The sequence below is a fragment of the Hyperolius riggenbachi genome, chromosome 11 (genome assembly GCF_040937935.1).
Source record: "Hyperolius riggenbachi isolate aHypRig1 chromosome 11, aHypRig1.pri, whole genome shotgun sequence".
NCBI lineage: Eukaryota > Metazoa > Chordata > Amphibia > Anura > Hyperoliidae > Hyperolius > Hyperolius riggenbachi.
Genome location: NC_090656.1, coordinates 245792124 through 245799418, shown reverse-complemented (window position 1 = coordinate 245799418; position 7295 = coordinate 245792124). Strand labels below are relative to the sequence as shown.

Here is a 7295-nt window from a genome sequence, read left to right as displayed (position 1 = left end):
GGCAACAAGAGAAAAAAAACTTTATTAGATCCATTCTCAAAGACGAGACGTTTGGGCATTAGTGACGCCACCAGTTCTAAGTCAATAGACGTATAATGTTCCCACGTAACAGCTGCTTCCACCAAGGTACACATACTGTATGAATCCACTATGTATATCTGTTCCTACCTGATAACTAATTCATTATAGCATATGCTGGCCTGTTGTCTGGTCTACCTCACATTCCATTTGGTGACCGTCACCGCTTACCGTTTCCTGGATGCTGTACTAAAAATGCGGATACAAAAAGTGCTTCTTCCTAATGTTAGACTGCACTGGGAAACCAAGTTATGACAATGTTGTACAGGAGGGCAAGTATTAAAATATATTTATTAATATTGAGGAAATGTGGCTAATTCTTTTGTTTTTAAAGGGACACTTAAGTCAAACAAAAAAATGAGTTTTACTCACCTGGGGCTTCCAGTAGCCCCCTGCAGCTGTCCGGTGCCCTCGCCGTCTCCCTCCGATCCTCCTGTGCCCGCCGGCAGCCACTTCCTGTTTCGGTGACAGGAGCTGACAGGCTGGGGACGCGAGTGATTCTTCGCGTTCCTGGCCACAATAGCGCCATCTATGCTGCTATAGCATACATCATATACCATATAGCAGCATAGAGGGTGCTAATGTGTCTGGGAACACGAAGAATCACTCGCGTCCCCAGCCTGTCAGCTCCTGTCACCGAAACAGGAAGTGGCTGCCGGCGGGGCCAGGAGGATCGGAGGGAGACGGCGAGGGCACCGGACAGCTGCAGGGGGCTATTGGAAGCCCTAGGTGAGTAAAACTCATTTTTTTTGTTTGACTTAAGTGTCCCTTTAAGCCTGTACTGGTGAAACTAAAAAAAATGACCGGACTCAAACAAAACAGAAAGGGCGTGTTCCCACTAAGAGCGATTTATTTTTTTACGCACTGGCGATTTTAAAAATTGCCTTAAAAGCACTAGTGATAATAATGCTCAATGTGAGTGTTCTCACACGAGCAATGCGCTGTCTATTAAATCGCAAACATGGCTCCTGCACCACTTTCATTAGAAAGTATAGGAAAATGTATGGCTCATGAGTTGCGATTTCCCCAGCGCTTTCATGAATAAATGCCTCAATTCTGGGAGGGTTATCAAACAAATGACCTCATGTGAGGTAATTTACCCCATGAGGTAATGACATTTAGCAATTCTGGTAGGTTTTAGTCATGTTTTACCTCATGAGGTAAATGATGAGGTAATTTACTGAAAATAGTTACTCTCATGGAAATTAGGGGGCATTTTAGCACATAATTTACCGATCAGTGTAAGGCCTGGAACCCACTGAAAACCGCAAACGCAAAACGCAACCGCTAGCGTTTTGTCTGAGCGGTTTGCAAGCGGATTCATGCGCGTTTTGGGTTGTGTTTTGCAACATTGTATTTTTTTTCCCCAGCGGGTGCGTAGCGTTTTGCGTTTTTATCCTGATTGGTCCTGTGAATTATTTTTCATTTTGTTACAGTGTGCTGAACCGCAAAACGCTAGCAAAACCGCTCAGTTTAGGTTTTGCTGAGCGTTTCCGCTAGCGGTTCAATACTTTACATTGAAGCGCTAACGCTCCCAAAATGCTGCACGTCCTGCGTTTGCGTTTCTGAGAAACGCAAACGCTCCTGTGGAAGTTGCCCCATCCATTAACATTAGCCCAGCGTTATCGCAGTGCTGCCAAAACGCTGCCAAAAGCGCTCCTGTGGGTTCCAGCCCCAAGACCTGCCTGTACCTGGAGGTAAAGCCAATTTGTATGCATTTTGCACTTTTTAGTGGAGTTCCTATTGCTGTTTTAGTGTCGTTCCTATTCAGGCTGTGTAATAGAAAAGAATAGTAGAAATGAAACTCCAAATATTTACTGGATTTTTTTTTTTAATAATAAGGGATGCCTACATATATATTTTTCATAGGTTGCTACATAATCAAATACACCTTCCCCCCTTAAAAAAAAAAAAAAAAACATCTTCCAAAGACTATCCTAACTTATGGAAGACAATTAAAACTACTATTATTTATTTACTGCAGGTTTACCGCTGAAATACCTCATGTTTTATCTCACTTTATGCATTTACCTCATGTTTTACCTCATGTTCGGAAATGGAGAAAAATCTTTCAGAGTTGCTATAAAAAGAGGTAAATACCTCATGAGGTATTTTACCTACAAAAAATATTTACCTCACATAGCTACCAGAATTGAGGCCATTGTATTTATTAATTTCCGTTCACTTCCTGGGGTTGATTCACTAAACCGTGCTAACTCATAGCACGGCTGCGTTAGCATTTAGCGTGCGTTATAACGCGCGTAACGGTTTTCACATGCAAATGTGGCATAACGCGTTAGCACGGTTTCGTGAGACAACCCCCCTGACTGACGTCAGGAAGTGTAAAAAAATCATTGATCCACAAATGCGCTTAGAAAAGCAATTTTCTATGCGCAAAGCGCTGAGAAAAACACTTTTAAAAGCGCTAACCAAATCACTCATCGCTTGTGATTGTGCTAGCGATTTGTAATGTGAACAAGGCCAAAGAGAGGAAAAGACAAAAAGGGGACCAGTATTAAAGTTGTTGGTTTTTTTTTCAAACATAAACGATGGAATGTGCAAATGTTCTTACAAATTAGAATGATTCAATTTGAAAATTCATTGAGAACTGTAAAGAATTATTTATGTCAATATTCTGGTGTGAATAGAAAAAAAAAAAAAAAAACAAACACAAAAAAAAAACTTTCATAAAGCAATATGCCTACCTCACATAAAGACAGAACTACAGCACAGGATGGCGGTACCCATGAGCAGATTGGTCCCAGGTGTTCCTTAAAGGATCTCTGTCGCGAAAATTGTAAAATTTAAAATATATTTAAACACATACAATTAAGAAGTACGTTTCTTCCAGAGTAAAATGAGCCATAAATTACTTTTCTCCTATGTTGCTGTCACTCACAGTATGCAGTAGATCTGATAGAACCGACAGGTTTTGGACTAGCCCATCTCCTCAAAGGGAAGGGGGGGGGGGGGGTTCACAAGGATCTCTTTATTTTCAGAATGCACTTAGTAAATGGCAGTTGCTGTGTCCAACTGCCCAAAAAGTGTACGGTGAGCAGGGAGGCTGGCCAACATCTTTGTATAAATCTTTTTCAGGGAGTGTCTTTATAAAGAATAAAGGCCATGCTGAGAATCCTGTATAGAGAGATGGACTAGCCCAAAACCTGTCAGTAATGTCAGATTTCTACTACCTACTGTAAGTGACAGCAACATGGGAGAGAAGTAATTTATGGCTCATTTTACTCAGAAAGAAACGTACTTGTTATTCGTATGTGTTTTAAATGTGAAGATTTTCATGACAGTTCCTCTTTAAAGAGAAACTGTGACCAAGAATTGAACTTAAGCCCAATCAGTAGCTGATACCCCCTTTCCCATGGGAAATCTTTTTTTTTTTTCCCCTTCACAAACGGATCATCAGGGGGCGCTGTATGGCTGGTATTATGGTGAAACCCCTGCCACAGTGTGATGTCAGGACCATGGTCCTCCCAGTTTGCTGTCTGTGAACCTCATTGCATTGTGGGAAATAACAGCTGTTTATGGCTGTTTCCAACTGCCAAAAACCAAGCAGCATCTCCTTCCACTGACATCACCTACCAGCTGTAAAATGTATAAATGTTAGAATGTAAATGAAGGAGAGGAAATATTTTACAATGGGCAAGCGCTGACTAAATCATTTATACATAATTATTGTAAAAATGAAGCATTTTTTTTTTATTACATTATTTTCACTGGAGTTCCTCTTTAAAGTGCACCTGGGATGAAAGGGGGGGAGGGGGTTATACATATTTGGGGCTTCTTCCAGATACCCAAAAATTGCTCTGACTTTTTGACTGGACTCCAGAGCCCTATCAGGGCTATGGAACCGATAACAAAAATAATCCAACTCCAACTCCTCAGTTTGGGAAACCACCGACTTCAACTTCAAGTACCCAAAAGTTGCTCCGACTCTGACTCCTTGACTCTACAGCCCTGATATTTTTTACCTAATTTTTTTGTACCTTTTTAATTTCAGAATGCTGAAAAGTTATTTGAAACAGAAGATGGAAACGTATCTCCTAAGAGAAAACTTGGGAGAAAAAGTAACTTACATACGGGCCTTTTTCTCTTCAGTTTTCTCCTAGGCAATATTGTCACACCTCTGGGCCCACATGCAATTCCCATTTTCACCTGAGTTTTCTCCTCCTTTCTAGGAGATCATTTTTTCATCTTTGATTTAAAATAACTTTCCAGTACTTTTCAACTAAAAAAAAGTACCAAAAAGTAGATGAAAAAGTACTGTCAAAATTATTTTGAGTATTTTCTTCCTTTCTGGTGGCTTAAAGGGACACTTAAGTCAAACAAAAAAAATGAGTTTTACTCACCTGGGGCTTCCAATAGCCCGCTGCAGCTGTCCGGTGCCCTCGCCGTCTCCCTCCGATCCTCCTGTGCCCGCCGGCAGCCACTTCCTGTTTCGGTGACAGGAGCTGACAGGCTGGGGACGCGAGTGATTCTTCGCGTTCCTGGCCACAATAGCACCATCTATGCTGCTATAGCATATATCATATACCATATAGCAGCATAGAGGGTGCTAATGTGTCTGGGAACGCGAAGAATCACTCGCGTCCCCAGCCTGTCAGCTCCTGTCACCGAAACAGGAAGTGGCTGCTGGCAGGGCCAGGAGGATCGGAGGGAGACGGCGATGGCACCGAACAGCTGCAGGGGGCTATTGGAAGCCCTAGGTGAGTAAAACTCATTTTTTTTTGTTTGACTTAAGTGTCCCTTTAAAGAGAACCCGAGGTGGGTTTGAAGAATATTATCTGCATACAGAGGCTGGATCTGCCTATACAGCCCAGCCTCTGTTGCTATCCCAAACCCCCTCTAAGGTCCCCCTGCACTCTGCAATCCCTCATAAATCACAGCCACGCTGCTGACAAACAGCTTGTCAGAGCTGGCTGTGTTTATCTCTATAGTGTCAGTCTGCTGCTCTCCCCGCCTCCTGCAGAACTCCAGTCCCCGCCTGCATCCCTTCCCTCCCTGCTGATTGGAGGGAAGGGACGGGGGGCAGGGACCAGAGCTATGTAGGAGGCGGGGGAGCAGCTGAGACTGACACTACAGATGTAAACACAGCCTCACAGCATGGCTGTGATTTATGAGGGATTGCAGAGTGCAGGGGGGCCTTAGTGGGGTTTGGGATAGCAACAGAGGCTGGGCTGTATAGGCAGATCCAGCCTCTGTATGCAGATAACATTCTTTAAACACACCTCAGGTTCTCTTTAAAAGGAATTTTATTGACAAGTCTAAAATTATCACCTAGGAGAAAACTCAGGTGAAAAAGTGAATTGCATATGGGCCCTAAGTCATAAAATGCATTTTAAAGGGACCCTGACCTCTAAAAATAAACAAAATTGGTACTTACCTGGGGCTTTCTGCAGCCCACCGTAGGTCTGGAGGTCCCCTGGCGTGATCCTGGCTCCTCTCCTGGTCCCTCCGCCGCATACCGCACCGCCGACACCCGGGCCGAGTGTCGGGCTCCCACTTCCTGAACCGGGACGCTCTTCGTCATCATGTCGGCCGCTGCGCGTCATTACGGCAGCCAGCGTGACAGTACTAAACGTGACAGTATTAAATCGTGCATGCGCAGTACTGTCACGCCGGCCACCGTGATGACACGCAGCGGCCGACGTGATGACGACGGGCATCATCGTTCAGGAAGTGGGAGCTCGACACCCGGGCCGGTATGCGGTGGAGGGACCGGGAGAGTATCCAGGACCACGCCAGGGCCCCTCCCGACCTACGGTGGGCTGCAGAAAGCCCCAGGTAAGTACCAATTTCGTTTATTTTTAGAGCTCAGAGTCCCTTTAACCCCCCGCAAGCAAGAATATACTCAAAATTATTTTGATAGTACTTATTCAACAACTTTTAGGTACCTTTTCAATTGTAAAATGCTTAAAAGTTATTTTAAAAAGAATAGGAAAAGTATGTCCTGGAAGATAACTGGAGAAAAAGTTCCTTGCATACGGGCCAAAAGTGGGAGAAAAGGGAGGCAATTTGTCATCTTCTGTTTAAAACAACTTTTCAGCACTCAGCAATTAAGAAAAGTACCAAAAAGTAAGTGGAAAAGTACTGCCACAATTATTCTGGGCATTTTCTTGCTTACTGGTGGCTTAAATTGCATTTTATTGATAAGGTGTAAAATTATCACCTAGGAGAAAACTTAGAAGAAAAAGGTGAATTGGATCGGTAATGGGTAGGATGAAGGTACCCAATTAGTGTTCCATTATAGTGTGTTAAAATATAAATTAAAAAAAAGAGTCATCACTTACCTCTCTAGAAGATATAGACACCAATTTAGCCGGAAAAACGTTTATTTTTATTTTTCCAGTTGAACTGGTGTCTATATCTTCTGGAGAGGTAAGCGATTACCTCTGTCTTTTTTTATTTTTATTTTAAAATAGTAAAATAGAACAGGTATTGGGAGCCTCCATCCTACCCATTACCAGTCGCACCTCCTTTGGAAGTAATAGCTTTGCAGTCATCTGGAAAGTCTATCGTACTTCAGGAGAGTGACCGCCCCATATCCAGCAGGACCTGCACTTTATCTGATGAAAGGGACACTCCGTGGCCCCGAAACAATTGTCATGTTGTGCATACAATAAAACTGCTTGGAACTTTGAACTGGTGTGCCAGCCGACCTTGAATTGCTTGTATTGGACTGATGTCGCTTCTGCATCAAGGCTGAGCACCCGACTACAGAAACACGGTAAGGTGTGCCTATCCTAAACCTGATATTGCACTGGAGCCTAAGTGGGGGCGGTGAAAAATCGTAAACCTATACAGTGAGTATATACTGTATTTTTCGTACTATAAGACGCTCCTGACCATAAGACACACCTAGGTTTAGAGGACAAAAACCAGGGGAAATATATATATATATACTAAACCTGGTGCATCCATGGTGCAGGGGCATCTTGTGGATTATGCCCTCTATGTACCTCTTGTGTCCCCCTTGTGTCCTCCGGTGTCCCCATGTGTGTCCACCTCTGTGCCCCTTTGTGTCCCCCTGTGTCCTCCTCTGTGCCCCTTTGTGTCCCCATGTGTCCACCTCTGTGCCCCTTTGTGTCCCTGTGTCCTCCTCTGTGCCCCTTTGTGTCCCGTGTCCTCCTCTGTGCCCATTTGTGTCCCCATGTGTCCTCCTCTGTGCCCCTTTGTGCCCCCCTGTGTCCTCCTCTGTGCCCATT

At 43.9% G+C, this 7295-nt stretch overlaps 1 protein-coding gene across 9 annotated transcripts in view; it reads right to left on the bottom strand.

The window, feature by feature from the left end:
- Positions 1–7295, bottom strand: part of ANO1 (anoctamin 1) — a 1209699-nt gene that overhangs the window by 860686 nt on the left and 341718 nt on the right. The window lies entirely within an intron of this gene.